The sequence below is a fragment of the Pinus tabuliformis genome, chromosome X, assembly GCF_031772625.1.
Source record: "Pinus tabuliformis cultivar Carrire ecotype Pingquan chromosome X, CPIR1, whole genome shotgun sequence".
Lineage (NCBI taxonomy): Eukaryota > Viridiplantae > Streptophyta > Pinopsida > Pinales > Pinaceae > Pinus > Pinus tabuliformis.
In genome coordinates this window covers 479,229,385-479,250,132 of record NC_142308.1, presented here as the reverse complement: position 1 = coordinate 479,250,132, position 20,748 = coordinate 479,229,385, and the positions used below count along the sequence as shown (strand labels likewise).

At 36.4% G+C, this 20,748-nt stretch overlaps 1 pseudogene; it reads left to right on the top strand.

Annotated features, from left to right (window-relative positions):
- Window positions 1–1,743: 1,743 nt before the first annotated feature.
- LOC149140767 (uncharacterized) overlaps window positions 1,744–20,748 on the top strand; it is a 130,018-nt pseudogene continuing 111,013 nt past the window's right edge.

Sequence of the window (20,748 nt, the reverse complement as noted above, 5' to 3'; positions counted from 1 at the left end):
ATCACTACGAATGGTGGGGATCGCATTTGTCTCCCCGATTTTCTCGCCCTTCGTGTGTGGCAAGGTATCAGAAGACCACGTAACATTGACCGGGCGGAAGGTTCTTGAGACGGGAAGGCCCTTCTGTTGATTCGTCATTTTCTTTGGACAATTCACATCAGACGTCACTCGTGCACGACCATCGTGTGTGGCAAGGTATAGAAGACCACGTAAGATTGACCGGGCGGAAGGTTCCTGAGTCGAATTATGATGAGAGACGGGAAGAGAAATACTCGCACTTTAATTTATAAATTGGATTCCTTCGATGTGACTGACGTCGTTTCAGTACGTTGCGGTATTATCGTCAGCGCACAAGGCTGCAACGAATCACTGAGAATGGTGGGGATCGCATTTGTCTCTCCGATTTTCTTGTTTCGGACGAGATGGTTGGTGAACAGTCCATTCCATATTCCACCCCACATATCAATATAAAGCTGAGCACTCTGAGACTCTCTAGAGCCAGTGGTGAATCACTTAACCCACCCACAACAAAATTATGGGCTTGGGCAATGAATATGTTCTCAAAGTGCTTCTCCCTCTTCTGCTAATGTTGGCGGCATCCACTCTTTTGCCCTCTACAGATTGCATGAGCCCTCCTTCATTCTTAGGTCGTGGTCGTAGGAGGTCCTTTGTGAGGACTAGGACATCACTAATCGGTAAGGATAGGCTAGACCTCTCTAACGCTGAATACGAGACGCACTACCATACTCAAATTCTCGACCATTTTACTTACACACCAGAGGGTTAGTGCACCTTCCAGCAGAGATATCTTGTAAATGCAAAGCATTGGGGATGTCATGCCCCTACACCTGCGGTAGTCTTCCAACCGCTTGTAACAAGGTGCGGCACCACTGAATGCTTTCTTTTCACCAATACTAACATTCATGGACTACGCCTACTTTCACTTTAACATTACTTAGCTTGTGTTTCGCAACCAAGTAAACATGCAATATCCTTTATACTTAATGAAGCCCATACTCATTCATTATCCATAGCAATTATAACAAGAACATCAACAACTGCAACAAGTATAAAGGGAAGGGGCAACTCCCCGTAATGTGAGTCTGCCCAACAATATATTAAGAATATCAGTTTACAATATACAAGTATGTCTTGGCCAAACCAAGTCTCATACTTAGTCAAATATTACAAAGAGAGGCAACCCTGCCTTTTACAACCATGTGCACCTCTTGCACAAAGGGTGGTGCTCACCCGAGCCACCTAAATTCCCTTGCCAAGTCCTACACCAAAACCTGCACATCCGCACTAACCCGGGCACACCTTGCCCAACCCACAACCGGTTCCAAGAGACACTTCAAGTGCACCTTCAAGACTTGCGCATGAGGTATGCGCACTACCTCTTAAATCTGCGCACTCTTTTCCTCTCTTCCTTATGCGAGCTCCAAGTGCGAGTTGATGATCTCCAAATGACTCAACGCATGTACATTTATATGTGTTTTAACATAGTTTTTCATTGTGGGCGGTGGCACTCCAGCCGACCCCCAAAATACCTCCAACGCACCCTTAAACACTCTTTATGAGTCGGCCTTGCCTTAGCGCAAGTCTCCTCCAAGTCGTGGTATAAACCATTATCATTCCCACGCACTTCGTTCAAGTGTTGTCCAAGTATCGTCGCATTTTGTTTGTTGTTTCGTCGCATTTCTGTGCAGCGCGCGCCCATCGTGCAGCCCTCGCCCGCCCGTCATGCAGCCTGCGCCCATCTCGTGCGCCCGCGCGCCCGCCCGCGTGCTCGTGCGCCCGCCCGCGCGCCCGTCGTCTGCCCGCGCACCCTCGTGCACGGTGACTTCGCCCGACGCCTGTCGTGTTCACGCTCGGAGGCCTTACATCCTCCTCCACCTGAAATCGTTGTCGTCCTCGACAACATACCATCTTGGTAGCTCTCCACCAAGATCATCATCATCCATGATGTTGACTTCTCCACACAAAGCAAACATCCCTTGCAACATATGTAGAGCTTCCTCTCCATCATGCCTCGACTTAGTGACCAATTGCCACCAAGCTCACCATACCAAGGTATGCACTTCAACGGTATGCTCTCCATCAGATATCATCTCGATCCATGATTACCGACCTCTTCGTTGCAACCTCCATTGCAACATCTCATGTTGTCTTCATCATGTGTCCCCATGTGAACCTTCGTCATGATACTCCAACACAATGCCAACACATCTCTGTACATTGAGCTCCCTCATGCCTGAACTAGTTGGGTAGCTAATCCAACTATCACGCTCAAATCATGAGAATGCACATCCTCATGCCACCATCAGCTGTTTCTCTGAACATCCTTCACATTCTTGACTCATCAAGAATCTATCTCCACAATCCATGCTCAGGTCCATGGAACTCCATCCATCTCATCTGCAACATGCCATGATGCTTGATGCCAAGCCATCCCTGCATCATCATCCATATGTGTGCCTCCTCAATGTGAAGAGACCATCTCATCAAACCGACTCTCGATGTGCCACATCTAGGTCCACGAAGCAATCCTTCATCATATCTACAATGTGCCATCCCTCAAGTCTGCCATAGAAACAAGTATGCACTTGTCTCATCTATCCATGTGTCAAAGTAGTTGAGTCTCGGCTCAACCCATGCCCAAGTCAAGGCATCATCATCATCGTAACTCCATCACTCCAAAGTGTCTCATATCGATCCTCCACATCAAGTCACTCTTCCAAGCCATGCCCATACATGTACTTTGAAAGTATGCATCCCATACTGCATCAAAGTCTCTGACCTCAGCTCCTCAATGCATCAGATCCTCTAAGTCCACCATATATGAAGTCCCTAAAAGTCACAACAATCTCATGTCATCATGAGCTCCATAATCAGCTCACAAATCCATCCAAGTCCATGGCCTTGTTGTACATAAGTGCACAACCTTTCCATCGGCTCATAAGTAAAACATCTCCATGTCATATTAGCAAATCCATCTGCACAACATCCCTGCCTTGGCACTCCTCATTGGATGCCCATAAGTGACACCTCTACAAGTGCTCCCGCATAATGTCCCTGCATAAGACTGCCATGTTCCATGTCTCCAACCTGATGTCCATGACTATGTTGTCCATGTAGTCCAACCAAGTAGGCCCATCACAACAATCCGTCATCCTTCCAGCAGAGATATCTTGTAAATGCAAAGCACTGGGGAGGTGCCCAAAGCTATTCTCCCATCTTTATATACATGGGCGATGAGTCTTCTATTTTAGAAGACTATGGCCCCACTGACTTTATTATTGAGACTGCTGCTCAGTTCCAAGCACTCGTTGTCTATATAGAGGTAAGTCTTATTTCAGATTGTTAGATAGAGGATGAACCTAAAAATTGAGTTTCAATTAATGTTTTGATAGATTCCTGTTTATTTCAGCATCGATACTATGGATTGTCCATGCCCTTTCGCAGTCCGGAGGATTCCTTTAGGGATGCGTCTACACTAGGTTATTTCACTTCCACACAAGCGCTGGCTGATTAAGCAACGCTAATTCTGGATTTGAAGAAAAACTTGTCCGCAGAAAACTGCCCTGTCATCGTCTTCGGTGGATCTTATGGTGGAAGTAAGATGCCTATAATCTTTTATGTATTTACTAGGTTTTTAAGTTCAAAATGTTTGATCAATAGATTGTGGATAATATAGTTTATTAGTGTCACTTAAAACAAAATATGATTTACTAAAAATATCATTGATTAATTGTTATTATTAATTTAATTGTAGGTTTGAGCCACTGGAGATTCAAGCTACAGAGTCAACCATAACAGTTAACCTAGTTAATTTTCTGTCAATCTAAAATCGAGTTAAGGTCAAGCGTGAAAAGAGACCCGATATTATATTTAACATATAATTTATATTTGATATATAATTGAACTACTACAGTGTTAGCTGCCTGGTTTCGCCTGAAGTATCCACACATTACAATCGGGGCATTGGCTTCTTCGGGCACCTATCTTGTATTTCGATGACATTACACCTCAGGATGGTTATGACAGCGTTGTGACAAGAGACTTCAGAGTATGTTCATAGATTCCTTCTTTACGATGAGATTTATATATCACCATGTTCATCATTTGATCTGCGACAATATTAATGTTTTCTGCTGCACAGGATGTGAGCGAGAGCTGCTACAATACAATAAAAGAGTCATGGGCAGAAATAAATAAAGTTGCTTCACAGCCTGGTGGCTTGGAAAGCTTACAGCACACATTCAAGACTTGCAAGTGAGAATTCCCCCAAAAATAAATCATGTGAATGCACATTTTTTATCAACCTGCAATGGCCACGTATAACTAATGAAAGCAATTTGTATATCTTAGGGTTTTCGATACTAGTACTTTGATACAATGGTTAATAGATGTATACGATGGGTCCGCTCGGTATGATTATCCACCAGTGAAAGACGTAAGGTTTATATACCATTCTCTAGTGCTGTAAGGCAAATAATTTCGTGGATAATTACAAGGATGTCTATCTTATGTTTAATTCAGATAAATTTTAATAGAAAAAATCAATTATTAAACAGTATTAACAGAAAAATTGAAAAATGACTTAATTTGATTTTGTGTGTATGAAAGATTTGCAAGGCCATCGATAGCTTTCCTGAAGGTACAGCCATTCTTACTCGCATATCAGCTGCAGCAAGCTTTAACTACAACTACGACGAAGTGACATCCACCACCTCCAATAATACTTGCCTGGATCTTCAAATAGGTGTCAATGAGGGGTGGAATTGGCAGGTTAAGTACTTATTTTGTCAAATCATGCTAACTTCAAGCAAGCTAAAGTAATCATACAATCCTGCAACAATATTTAATCCAACAACTTCAGGCCATTGCTACTGATATGTTACTGATAATTTGCGTGCGAAAGAGAGCATATCCGATACCATTATAGCCCTCGCAACAAACGAAGGTAAGACTTCAAAAAAAGTTGGATGAATGATGGACTACACTGGATTGGGTTAGAGGGGTGATCCTATTTTTGTGGTTTGTCGTGTTCATATTTCGGAAGCATAGGTGTGTATGGACTTCAAAGCAGTTTATATAAAATATTTTACTATAAGTTTATAAATTGTAAAATAAAATATTTTATTATAAGGTGAGTAATTTATGTTATCTTATTTTAAATGTTTTATGAGAAAATATGTTATTTTACTAGTAAAAGTTGTGTGGTAAAAAATGAGTTAACCGTGAGTAATTTATGTCATCTTATTTTATTTTAAAGTTTTATGATAAAATAACATATTATTTATTAATAAAAGTTATAAAAGTTGTGTGTAAAAAAATGAGGTAAGTGATTCAGAATGAGATTACCTACTGTAGTCACAATGGATAATTTACATGCATTATGTATCTATATGATATAAATTTATTAAATTTTATATTTTGTAAATTATATATATATATATATATGAGATATATTTGTTTCTGTATTTTTTTTGGATGTAGATTTATTTATAAGTATGTTGGGTGGCTATGGAAATTAATTTTACATCTAACACTTGTATTTAACATTTGCATAAATCTATAACGTGATAAATCAAAAATAAAATTTGAAAAAAAATATTTTTTTCTTTTTCACTAAAAATATTTACCCTTGAATCTTACTAGTTTTAAAGTTCATTTTGTTAATACATTAAATTCTTGTTTTGAGGCCATTTTTAATAGCAAAGTTCCTTTAATGAACTAGCCACAATGTGAGGACTATGCTATGCTCTATTTAGTTTAGTTGTAAAATGCATATACAAAGGAATGTGAAATAATTTCGAAGTTACTTTTTGATATTATGACTTAAATAACTACCATAGAATCCTCCTCCTCCTCTGTTATTCCCACAAAATACCTCTCATATTTTTTTTATTAGTGACGGGACAAGATACTTTTCTAAAGAATGGAATTCCTCCTTCGATCGTGGTAGTAATCTAGGATAGGGTTTTCGACTTTATCAACACTCAAATGTGATAAGGTTTTAGATGTTCTATAATTTCCTTGACTGTCCACATGTGTCTAGCCCTACATATGAGAGTGGTAGTTAGGATGATGTGGAATCTACTCATATCATGGTGGTCAATAATGTAGATTAATGTCGAGGGTGTGGCACAAGATTCAAACATTTGGACACAAAAAAACATCATTTGATTCTTCAAAATGGTTATGAAGTTACATAACCTAATTTTTCAAACTAGGTCATGCTATTAGAATAGACTCTTTATGTCATCAAAAATCAATATCATTACTCCTCTTCGCTGGATTTTCTTTCCCATGGATCCCAATTGATGAAAGTATCAATTTTGTTGATATCTATCATTGTTCAAGGTAATTGGAAATTTATGGAAATTTTTATAGTTGAGAGATTCTCTCCTTGGTTGTTGTCAAAAGTGATAAGTCTATAGATTAGAATTTCCTACATAACTATGGAAAATAACAAATGCCCATTCTAAATATTCACCTAACATGCAAGATGTAGAGAACTATGGGACTTGTTTTCATGACATCGTTAGGTTTGTGTATAGGTAGCATGTTTTAGTGGTAAGGAGACCTTAAATATAATGAATTTAACCCTAGGATTTTTCTTAGGCATCATAATTGCATATTCACAATTCTAACTAAGGTTGTTGGTTATTTCCGCATGCATGACCTTCTCTATGATTTTGTGAGGAAAATAAGGGTATATGGAAAGTAAAAACTTTTTCATGTGCCCAGAATTAAAGACAAGTGAGTGGTTAATATTTAATCCAAAAAGATAGAGAAATGGTGTGAATGTGTTTCAAAAGCATGAAACCCTAATTTTGGTGAGGGAAACCCTGGGCAGCCAAAGGATGATATCATTGTGGAGACTCTAAGGTCATAATATAATGCTTGCATGAACTATAAGGTACTTGAAGAATAAACCCTTTTAGTCTAATTTCCTCCATTTTAGGTCATTTTTTCCTAAGTCTTAAGAGAAGGCACCTTCTAGAATAATGGTTATTATAGAAATATAGTGCTCACTTACTGATTAATTCTATGCTATAATGGCTTGGGGGCCAAAAAATTTTAGTTTAAAAGTTGAATTTTGACGCAAGTGACAATTATGGGACTAATAAGTTTCTGAATGAAACATTATGGAGGTTTAGGAAGGATATTTTTTTATGTTCATTACATTTATTTTTTTTATATCCACTAAAGTGCACACATCTTTATTACCTATATGTAAACTCCAAATCCACTACATATTGAATATAAAAGTCAAAATTTTTTAGTTAAAAAATTTAAGTGCATATTATTATTGCAATGGTGGAGCAGTTAGTTATACTTGGAAGGGAATCGTTTGACAATAAGTATAGTTACTATGATGGAAATAAAAACCCTAAAATACCATTTAACATGGTAAATTCCATTAGAAATTTTATAAACAAATAAAATAATCATGATAAAGCTAGAAATGAAATCCTCTAGACAATTCATAGAGTAACTCTATCCACTCTCTTTCTCATGTTGCTGGAAGGACTACCTAATTCATTTCTTTCCTTGCATATTTCTTTTCTGATGTCTTTTGTTTAAAAAACTTTATAACCTCATGATCTTTTTGAGAATTTGTCATTGGATCTTTCCTTTTTGTTCAAGGTCCTGAATGCATAATAGCTAGCATGTCAACAAAAACATTAAATATTCAAATTTGAATTTACTATCAAAATTAAAGTTTCAAGTCACATTTTTCATTTTTGAATTTTGGTATCATTATTTATTAGTAATTTCTTTCATAGATTTATGCAAGAGTATAAAATGTCTAACATTTTAAGTGGACACTCAACTGATTATAAAATGAGATTTAGGGTGCTATCAAATTTGAAAAAAAAAGTTTAGGACTTTGATGATTAGATGTTAAGTAAATTAAATTAAAAAAAATATTCAAAAAAATAGGGGAAGGTTTTGAGAATATTATAAAAATAAAATTTAAAGGATTAAAAATTTTGGATGTTAGAAAAAAAAGGTGAAAAGGGAGATACAAAATATATTAAAAATTTATAAGTTAATTAAAAGGAATACAACGTAACCTTTGATAAAAGGAAGAAAGAAAGGTGAGAGAGTAAAAAATTTTTAGGGGAGATTACTTAAAAGGAAATAGAAGGTTAAAAGAAAAACAAATGGGGTAGTAATGAAAGGATGACTCTATTGACTGAGTTGATGGATAATATGCTTCCATGATTTTTTGAGTGTATAATTGTCCTTCCAATTAAAATTATAAGGGTTATTTTCAATTTCAACTTTTTGTCGCATAATATTAGTGGAGTAACAAGTTTTAGAAAAATGCTTTTTGGTTTGGACAAAGTATATATGGTGTTTGGAGTGTAGAATTTCCTATAGATTCACAAGCTCATGTAATCTACTAAAACAAGAGACAAGAATCTATTTCTACTCGTTAGAGTAGAAGCACATAAATATTGAGCAAAACAATAATCGGAAAGAGGAAAAACATCAATGGCGCATAACAAAATAAATATCCGGGGAAAGCCACAGCTCAAAACCCCACTATGTATATTGCATTAATATGAAATATAAGATGATAAATCAATGCTTGTTCTCACAAGAACAATCCCAACACTCAGTAAAACCAATCTCTAGCTCACAAACAAACTCCTGGCCAAGACTTAGCCAATTCTCCTGCTCTCTAAGTCCCTATTTCCTTGCGCAATTCCTATGGATGATTAGCTCATCTTAAAGGGAAATCAGTGCATCCAAAAATGTGCAATCCCTCTAGGTTCAGTTCCTGATAGCATGGACCATCTATATAACTCAAAAATTTATACAACAAATAGTACACTTTCCCTGCACTCTAGTCTCAACTGGGTCTTTCTCAAAATCGACATGCATGAGTTTTTGATGAGGGAATCTTCAGTTAACTGGAGTAGCACTAGTTAATGCATTAGTGCACCAAGTGACTGTTAACTCACTATTAGTTCCTCAAATAGTTTGGAACTAATTTAACTGGACTTAACTCAGTAAATGGAGTTAACTAATTACAACTCATACTTAACTCATACTGGACCCCTATAATATAGGGAGAACATATACATGACTTCAGAAAGACTTCCTACACTAAATTCCTAAGTTAACTAAGTCAACTCACTCTAGTTAACTATTACAAGTTGCTATGAGAATAGAATTTGATTTTAATTCTCAGTTTAATTCAAGGACAAATTAAACTAGAATTTCTGGATTCTATTTTTATCATTTCTTGTTTCTATTTTCAATACTCCCTCTCAACAAGAAAGGAATTCAACTCTATCCCGATCTTGAACCTTTGGAATGTTCTGCATGCAACACTTCTCTCTAGTGTTGTTGCTCTAGCAACTCCAAAAACAAAAAAACAACCAACCTAAATCAGAATAATGCCTTTCTCATCAAAGTCTTTGACTGTTATTGCCTTTGTCGACTGAAATCTCTGCACTTTTGTTGACTCCACCTTTCTCCACTATTGTCAACCCTCTCTATAACCTTCGGTATTTGACTACTCTAGCCTCTGTCACTCTGATATCTGACTGCATCAATCCCACTGATTCCTCCCACTACTATGTACTTTGGGATCTTGTAGCAAGGTACAATCCATGAGATAAAACCTCTTAATCATCCCTACCAATTTAATCCCACTTGGTACTATCACTTCACATTGCCCCACCTCACACCTAGAGGTATGGCTGCATGTTATCCCTTTACCCACCTGGCTTGAAATTCACCCCTACAAGAGGTCTCTGCTTGAGTGGATGCCTCCACTTGGTCTCTTATCAACTTCTCCAATTGTGGTTGCTCCACAATTATTCGAGACTGCTTCTTCTCTGCTTGAGTGGATCTCTCCACTTGGTCTCCTCTCAGCTTCTCTGGTTGTGGCTACTCCACAACTTCCTGAAGTTGCTTCAGAGGCTTCTTCTAGGGCTGCATGTTGAGAGGTAATTTTCTCTTCCTCTCAACCAATAAGTCTCTAACCTTTTCCTTGCTCCTCAAGGCTTTGCATGCATCTTGAAACCCAAGATCATATAGGTTCTTGACCCATGCACCAATCTATTTCATCTCCCGTGGTGATGTGTCTAAGAAAAACCTTTCCCTTACTAAAAACCACATCATAGCCACGGTCTTCCAATACCGCGACCGAAACAATGTTCTTCTTTAGTCCTAGAACATACATCACATATGTGATCTATAGAGGAGAGATAGACTCCCTATGAAAGGTACCCGTAACAATCTAGGTAGCTCTGTACCTCTTGTCATCTCCAACTCTATGCTTTGCTTGAGGTATTTCTCCTCAAAATCACTAAAGAGATCTTTGTTCCTTATCATATGAAATGAGGCACCACTGTCAAGATACTACATGTCTCCCATGGAAGTGAAGGCCATGCATGCACTGAGAGTGGAATCATGTTCAAATTGTGAAGATAGAGCTTCACCTGTTGCCGTTACTGTTGCCTCCTTCTTTCTTTCTTTCTTCTTTGGGAAGTTCTTGGCATAATGCCCATGCTCGTGACAGTGAAAACACTTGAATTTCATAAATTCCATATTCTTTGCACCCTCCTCGCATTAGGACATCTTTCCCTTAGCCTTCTTTTCCTTATAATCTAAGTAAAAATCCTCTTCCACTTCCTTGGAAGAGGTCACATCTTTGGTGTTCCTCCTGATGTACTCCTACATGAAATCTGACCACAGTAGTTCCCAATCTGGTAGCTTCTCCCAACCATTAACAGAGTCCTGATAACTATTCCAACTCTCTGGGACTCCTAGAAGAGAAAGACTCACCATATAATCCTTGTCAATCATGATTCCAACACTTCCAAGTTCATCACAACATTGAGTGAACTTTGTCAAGTAATTTGGAATTGAGTCGTCCGCCTCCATCTTGATTTTTCAAATTTTATATTTCAGTGCCAACTTCCTTTGGTCACTGTTATTCTAGAAAAGGTCCTTCAATGCTTTCCACATAGCATGCAGTGTTTCCTTCCCATGGAGACTTGAGACAATGTGGTCTCGAACTCCCTCAAGTATTATTTGCCTCGCGCTTGCCACACACATCTGATGTTGGTGGCTTAGGAATGTCCTCATCAATGAATTCCCTCAAGCCATTATCCTACAACACGACCTCCATCCTGTCCTTCCAGGCTATATAATTTGAGTTGCCATCCAAGGAAAACTTGAGCCGCAAAACGTAGAACGTCATCTGTCGATCCTGAAGTATGTATTGCAAATTCAAATTTCACCTGTAACCCAAAACTCAAAACTTCGAAATCTCCTCTAGCATATTGTTCTCAGCTCTGATACCATGTAGAATTTCCTCTAGATTCACAAGCTCGTGTAATCTACTAAAACAAGAGACAAGAATCTACTTCTACTCATTACAACAGAAGCACATAAAGATCGAGCAAAACAATGATTGACAAGATGAAGAACATCAATGGCACATAACACAATAAATATTCAGGGAAAGCCACAGCTCAAAACCCCACTATCTATATTGCATTAATCAGAAATCCAAGATGATAATACAATGCTTGTTCTCAAAAGAACAATCCCAACACTCAGTAAAATCAATCTCCAGCTCACAAGGAAACTCTTGGCCAACACTTAGCCAATTCTCCTACTCTCCAAGTCCCTATTTCCTTGCGCAATTCCTATGGATGATTAGCCCATATTAAAGGGAAATCAGTGCATCCAAAACTACACAATCCCTTCTACATTCAGTTCCTGATTACATGCACCATTTGTACAACTCAGAAAAATATACAACAAATAGTGCATTATCCCTGCACTCTAGTCTCAACTAGGTCTTTCTCAGAATTGACCTACATGAGTTTCTGATGAGGGAATCTTCAGTTAACTTGAGAAACTCTAGTTAATGCATTAGTGCACCAACTAACTGTTAACTTAGTATTAGTTCCTCAAATGGTTTAGAACTAATTTAACTGGACTTAACTCACTAAAATGAGTTAACTAATTACAAATCATACTTAACTCATCCTAGACCCCTATAATATAGGGAGAACATATACATGACTTCAGAAAGACTTCCAACTCGAAATTCCTAAGTTAACTAAGTCAAATAACTCTAGTTAACTATTACAAGTTGCTATGAGAATAGAATTCGATTTTAATTCTGAGTTTAATTCAAGGACAAATTAAACTGGAATTTTTGGATTCTATTTTTATCATTTCTTGTTGCTATTTTCAACAGAGTTATGAGCAAGTTCAATAATAGTTTATTTGGAGATATGGTTATGACAATATCAAGTATATGTTCTTTGAAAACTCTTCTAGTTTGTCCATTGTAGGATTTCCTATAGGAGCAAGGATTCTCATCGACATTAGGGCCTAACAAAGTGTCAAATCCATATTTTGTAGATTTAAAAATATGTTTAAGAGTTTTGAAATGTTTAAAAATAATTTCAATAATATTTTTCTCCATAACCTTAGAGATGTGGCACATGATTCCTTGAATGTAAATAAGAGAGATGAGAACTATGGGAAAGAAAGTAAATATTCAAGTCTATTATAAATAAAGATATAATAAGTTTCAAATATGAATTCACATTCTATATCACCCTTTTTACTACAAGGTGTTCTTTGTTGTTGGAAGCGTAATTTATTGTCTTCTTTAAAGGATCATGAAGCATCCCACACATCTCTTCATTTCCATCTATTTTCTGAATTGATACTACTCCCCAAACTACCTTAGAAGCATCAATTTCAATAATGTATTGTGGTTTTTCAAGGATGGAATAGTTCTCCCTTTTCTTTGATTCTTCAAAGTGTTTTAGTAATGTTAGTAGTCCATGGTGGTAGGTGTTTGTTGAGATGATTTTGTAATATATCCTATGTACAAACCTTATTATGTATAGGTTTTGCAATGTTTTTTAACAATATCTCTAACATCCAACATCTTCCTTCATTTGATAAACAAACATCAACTAGCCGACCATTTATGTGCATGCTTATATTCTTACCTCTAAGATAAATAGTTATAGGGGAAACTAACTACAAAAACTAGACCTAATATGTAGTGTTCCTTAATATTATCCATACCATGAAAATATAACAAAAATGAATGATTATTTATTTGGAGAGGGAATCGTTTAGTCTTTCCAAATATTTCATCTATAGAGAAACCTATGGCCCTTCCTCCTTGGGTAGATTGATTCTAATAATAAGAAGGGATAATGTTTCTTTAGAAAGAATTAAACTAACATCCAAATTTAATGAAATCGTATAACTGATAGGGAGTAGTTTCATAAGGATAAAACTGGACCTTAATATGACATTTATTGTCTTACCAGGAATTTTTTTTTTGAGTTAGTTGCATGTCATATTCTTTTCTTTGGCCTCTTATTCTTGATGTATTAATTTCATTTGATGATATACTCATTGGACGAGAGGAATATTCTATACTTCTTCTAACAACTTAGTTATCTCTTCATGTGAATATTATCTTATTTGGTCTTGATTATTTCAAGTATATATTCAATTTTTTTATGTTCTAATTGCTCCTTTAATTGTTGATTATTGTTATTTCATTTGGAGGAGAAGTATTTTTTACATTTCCTAACAAAATTTCTATCTATCATTATGGTTGTTAAAATACGCTATGTATAGCTCTATTAGAGAGTAGTACGTGGAACTATTGGCTTATTTTGTTATTTTTTTTCCTTAGGCTTTGATATATCCAACTGATTCATTCAATTCATCTCGAAGCTCTTTTCTCTATAAATATTTCCATTCAAAAGTTAATTCATGTAGTTTGTTTATTTTAGTTATTCTATACTTTAGATCATTTTAAATTTAGGGGCATGGAGCATACGTAAATCAAACTGGGGATAGATGTGGACCCAAAAATTTACTAGGCTGGTTAGAGTATCATGTCCTAAATCAATAAATTTTAAAAATTTATCTAAATTAGAAAATGCAGATGGATCAAGAAAATGGATTCCACCTTCTAGGTGATCATACAAAGAAAAATAATGTAGATTCCTCCATATGAATCTAATATACCTAAGAACATTGATATGTATTAGATAAATATATTGTTTTCATCCATATTTATGCTTTGAGAGTAAAACAATTGATGGAATCTGCCCACAGGACCATTTTTGTTGATGATTCCTAGTTTTAGGAATTGGGGTATGAAGTCTTCTAGAAGTAGGTTAAAGCATCAAATGGAATTTTTTAAAGGAGGGGTGGGGGGTAATTTTCTTTTACTAAAGTGTTTCACCTCCTAGTTCTATTCTCCACATAGATAAATTTGCAATGACATAAGAAGCACCTCAATCAAATTCCATATGCCAAATTTATGCCAGCCAGAATTTGACCTTCCTGTTTTGACCACCGTGATTTGAGAGGATGCCATTTCAGCTTCATTATTCATGGAAAAGAGGCTAGCCACATGATCATGGAAAAGAATACTCTAGAAGAGTTAATATTGTAATTATCTTTAAGAGTTAAAGGAGTCAAACACAACCACTAACAAGTTATTGGGATGTGTTATAAATGGGCCACTAGGAGGAAAAGGGGTTACATTCTTTTTTAGTGCATTTTTTTTCTCCATATATGAGCATAGTAGTTTAGATTGGATAGGGAGACATAAAACAGAGATGGTTTGTGCACTATAGTGACCCATGGGCCATAGGCCTCACTTATTTGTAGTTGGATCCATTTCCATTCAGAAAAAGAGAACAAAGCAACCTCACCTTCCATCTCGATATTCTCTCGAAAGGGTTTCCTAGGTTATATCTTGTGTTACTTTGTGGTTTGCAAGATTTCTTTCACTATTATATATTTTCTAGATTTTTTATCTATTACATGCATGAGAATAATATATTAATTAATGAATACAAAAATCTAAGGAGAAATTAACCCTCAAAGTGTAGATTTTTGATTTTAAGTATAATTTCATCATATATATCATGATGAACTATCCTGTGGAATATTCATTATAATTTATGGATCAAACATATTAAATAGGATAGTATGATTTTTGCCTTTTTAGGGAACTCATTAGCCCAATGAACATGATTCTGACAATTATAATAGATTATATTTTTGGATGGAGAATCCTAGTACTTGACATGATAATTTTTTCTATTTCATTTATATTATACTTTCGTAATTATTTAGCCTTATCCATCTAGATATATAACTATAAATTTTTTTTATTGTTCCTACTTTTATATATTTTATAGTAAATATTTGAAGGGAGGATAAACTAGTGTCAATGATTATGTGGTCTGTAACCCCATTCACGAATCCCTCCAACGTCCCTATAAAGTGATGTGTTGGTTTTTGTACCTTGGGAGGTACTCCAAGTCTTGAGGATCGAGAGTTTGGAGGAAGGAGGTCCACAAGTGGCTTTGTGAGCTTGAAACCCAAGCTTGGGTTTTTTCACCCATCAATGTTGGGCACAAAACTATGGAGATATTTTGACATGTGATAGATGAGGATGATAGTACACGTCGAGACAAATACAACACATCAAAAATCATATGATTCTGAGTTATGGTTGAAGAGAAATGAATTTTTGAACTTAATGTTGGGTTTGGTCAAGGTTGACCTAAGGTTAGGAGATCTAATGATAGGTTGCACAAGCCCTAAATATGTTCATTGGAGCCCTCTCTTGAGTGTATGAATAGTGGTGATGGTAAAGTCATTTGAACATGTCTTTGAGCATCAAAGGAGATCACATTAGGTGAATGGCATCTCTCTTTAGAGGCATATTAGAGGAAAATGTTGCAAATAATACTGAGAGGGTGAGGGGTGAATCAGTATTAGAAAATCAATAACTTTTTCATTTCCATAATCAGATTCATATACGCTACTTCAAATAAGGGAACTCGCGTGTACACGCAACTGTGTTTAATGAAACTAGCGTATATCCAACAAACTTATGATTTAGTTAATTCATCATATGTTGATCTTTAATCAGTGCATCAGTACTTCATTAATCATATAAATAGTAACCAGGTGCAGTAAAAACAGAACAGATCATCACACATACTAAACATACATGAACACCATGATTTAAGTGGAAACCCAATGTGGGTGAAAACCACCTACTGTTTCATATCTATATCCTTTTAATATTAAGAAAAATTGTTTAAAACATTGTACTGGCGCAGACTCATACCAGTACGCAGGCTTCTACATGTAGAAGGCTACAACCTTCTCTCGTTCTCTAGCTTCTCCTAGAAGGGAGCTACAACCCCCTAGCTCTTGTACTAGCTGATGTGTTTACTAGTACGTAGGTGCTGACCTACAGAAGGATACAACCTTCTCTCATCCTCCAGGGACCTCGTTTCATAATTTTTCAGACTGGATACTCGGGGAACACAACATCATAATTTGAAGGCCACGTTTCATCCAATTTTCAAACTGGACCCATCAACAACAATGAAGCTCAAAATAAATAACCAATTATCATTCAGAATCAGTTGTCATCTTAAAACCATGCTTCAGATTGTATACACTATTTGGAAGTAGCCAACCTGCATGTATATGCAGCTTCCCTGAAGCAAACCAACGTGTAGATCTACAAACACTTTGCTGCACTTCCAGACTTCAGACATAATCATACATAGAGGATATAACATGTGTTAGTGATCAGATCTAGCCCATTCATTATAATGATAAGTCATTATGATCCTAATCCATCATTAGTTTTCATCCATTAACGTTGAAGCTAATCAAAATCAACCAATATGAATATGCAGAATATTGTCACCTGAAAACAGTCACCAGAACACATTGCAGAGCCCTGAATACTACAACATCAAACAGAACCCTTATAGATCATACTTCAGAAGATATACACTACATCCATAAGCTAAACCAGCGTGTATATGCCATTTACTAAGGGAAACCAACGTACAGATATGAAAATTCCATCCTGTGAGGTATACACGACTTCAGTATGCTGAATCGACGTTTATACGTTGTTTTTCCAAAGCCAACCTACGTATAGATCTGGAAATGCTAACTTAAAGCATCACAACTATTTCAAACTTCATTCATACCTAGATCATCACATTTACATAATAAAACGTGTGTCAGTATTCAGATCTAGAATGTTCAAGATCAAACCACATAATGATAATATATTTCAAGCCTTAGGATCCCGATCCATCATCCATATAGGTGCATCCTTAGTTCAGATCAAGCAAAGCATCACAAATCCATAACCTGCATGCTTAATCTCATACTTCATCAGATATTCATTACTTCCTTAACTTGGCCTAATGATCTTCTACTCCTTATATAGTCTTAGGCCTTACTCAATACCGTGGTCCAAAACCACTTAGAAATAATACCTTGGACCAAATACCTGGGGTCAAAACTTCGGACAAGATACCTTGGACCAATACCATGGATCAAATTACCATGGACCAAAACTAAGTTTTCCAATATGTACATGCCTTTCCTTCCATGAAAGTGCGTGTGTATGCTATATGCGCCTTTTGGTCTGCAAATCTATGTGTATACGCAGGTTGGTCAAAGTGAACCTGGGTATACCTTTCTTTCTTCATTCTGTGTGGCCTGAACAATAATCCTTTGCTATTAACCTGTAGTACTTAGATCTTTCATCTGAGTGAGTTGCCATCAAGGACAACACCTGTATCATAATGCAACAATATCCCCCTTTAGACTTGATGGCATTGTTAACTTGTTGCACTGTGAACTGTCATCTTAAGTGAGTTGCCATTTTACATTACTTCTGAACTGATTCCTTTGAACTGCTCTGCATCACATCTGTTAATACAACTACCATGTATTCTGTCACATCTAATATCTCTTCTGTAGATTCATCTAGTTATATATAAGTGAGATGTTCTTCTACGAGTGGGTTGCCATCAAGTACAACACATGCATCGTAATGCCAACAATCTCCCCCTTTGGACTTGATGGAAACAACAACACCAAATCACTCTCCCCCTTTGACATCAAGAGAAAAGTGTCATGCTCCCCCTAAGTGCATGCTGAAATCTCTGATTGAGCTCCCCCTTTGTTCATGCTGAGATGTATTGTATCATCTATGCTCCCCCTGAGCATATGCAGAGTACCATGTATGATCTTTTCCATAAGCATCTGTCAACAACATCCAGAACAGAAACCTGTATATGTCCATGTCAATGTAGATATCATCAACCTGTGACAAAGTTTGTTTGTATCAACTCATCCTCTTGATCTCATCAAGATCAACTTGCTTCGTTTTCTTCCATGAATCATCTCCAAGGAGTAACAAAACCATTCATACCATATCATATGAGAAAACACCATACTCATCACATGATCTTTCACATCATCATTAAGAACTTCATGATCTTTCCACAATCAACCATGTACATCTGATAAGCATCAACCATGATAATATGTGAGTATCAACCTATCATCATAAGGCAAGAACTCATCATCATTATGTGACTAAGTAAACCATGTCTTCGAATATCCATGTCTTCAAATAGATATGTCTTCATGAGACTTGTAATAACACCATTCTCTTGGCCAACCAACAATATCTGTCAGTATGCAACTTAAGTAATCATCCATGTATCCAGCATAGCAATATGTATCTAGCAAACCATGAGCTCATGATCATTTGTCAAGATTTCTTGATAACATCAACAATAACCATTCTTAACCATGTGAAAGCCAAGAACTATAGAAATCATAACTACACCATACGAACTTTATGCATCTTTAGAGGTATGATGACAACAGCATAAAGGAAATGAGTGGCTTATCACTAAATAATGAATCTTTGTCCTTGTGAAGATCATCATGTAAGCAACATATATGTACTATATGCATCATCAAAGAATCATCCATAGATCTGATTTGAACACCAACTATGTGACCCCAAGAATCATATGAGATTTTGTCATGGGCAACTCATAACTGTATCATAGTAAGATGTATCATAAGCATCATCATCATTGATTAGGTACCAAAGACTTCTAAACATAATGCCAAAAATGCTTTATTAGAAGCATAGCATGTTCTCCCCCTGAACCTATTCCATCTGTTCACTGTCAGATCTGATCATGCATATATCAGCAAGAAGTATCAAGGCATCATCATCAATCAGATATACATCAAGTTAACTTGTGAGGATAAAAAACAACATCTTATGAGTATCAATACATTTCCACACATTATTAGCAGATTGTAACCATCATCAAACAAAGAAATAATTGAATGAACCATATCAGATCCTTTTTCCTGAGTCTGTCCCACTTCTTTTCCTCAAACTAACATATACGCGACTATGCAGTGTCTAACTCGCGTATATACGCAACCTATCTTCATGAAACTTGTGTATGAGATTTAGAATGCTGAAGTTTCACACTTTCAACTCCCTCTAAGTCTGTCATGTCTGTACATTGTGCTGTGCCACATCTTTCTGACTATACTTCCTTCTTCTTCCATATCTTCGAGTGTGATGATGTTTTCTCCTTTTGGTATGGTGCCCGTACTCTGTTCCTGCATTCCTTTGCTATATGTCCAAGCTTGTTACATGCATAACATCTAATATGTTTCTTATTCCTTCTATAGCAGTCAATGGCTTTGTGACCAAACATATTGCAAGAAAAACAATATCCCTTAAAGTACCTGGAACATGATGATCTTTCTGTGTGATGGTCTTGAACCATTCTACTTCTGCATCTGGCTGCAACATGTCCAAAATTATGACATACATAACATTCAACATTATTCATTTGAGGAAATAACCGACTATCACTTCCATAGTTAGGAGTAATAGATTTTCTTTGAAGAATTTCTTTCCTTGGTTGTTGATGGGATTGACCTCTCATCTCCTTGTTGAGCATTTCATATTTTGTATTAGAGTTCCTTGTCTTACTTTGTGAACTAGATTCACCTTCAACATATTCATGAAAACCAAGACCAGTTTTGATAGCAGGAGACCTTTGACTACTAAGAATATCATCCAAGATCTTAGTACTATCTTGAAATCGTAAGAGCTTATCCTTTTCTTCTAATTTATCTTTTAGAACATTTACCTCAACCTGATGTTGCTCTTCCTTTTCAAGATACTACTTCTTCATGATTCCTTCAGCTTTTCTTCCTTCTTCCAACTGATGTCTTAATTCAAGAACTTCGTTTTCTTGTTTTTCAAGAGCTTGGAGTAGTTCTTTATTCTGCTTATTTGATTCTTCAAGATCTTCTTTTAGCGAGAGGATCTTAGCTTCAAGACTTTCATAGTAACTGGATCTATCTCTGAGTTTCTTGATTGTTGTGCTCCTTTCATTTACTTCATTTCTTAATGATGTCACTTCATCCTGTAGCTTTTGACATTGATCTTCCTTTTCCTTGAATTGCTTCCTTGCCTTGTTTCCTTCCTCTAGTTAAGCTTTTAGTTTGGTAGCTTCTTCTTTGAAGGCATATTCCCTTTTGTCCAATAGATCTTGTTGATCTCTAATTTTTTTCGTAAGCCTTTTAAATTCTACCTCTATTTGATATCTTTCTTCCTCACCCATAAGAGCAAATTTAGTTGTTTCGCTATCACTTTCATCATCTTCAAATGGATGGAGAAATGTATCACCAGACGATAACAAATTCATACCTGATAGTTCTTTTACTTCTTCATCTTCATTCTGAGGTGATTCTGAATCTGAAGAGTTGCTTCCACATATTCCCCAATCGATTCTCCCACTGTCATAATTCCTTTGA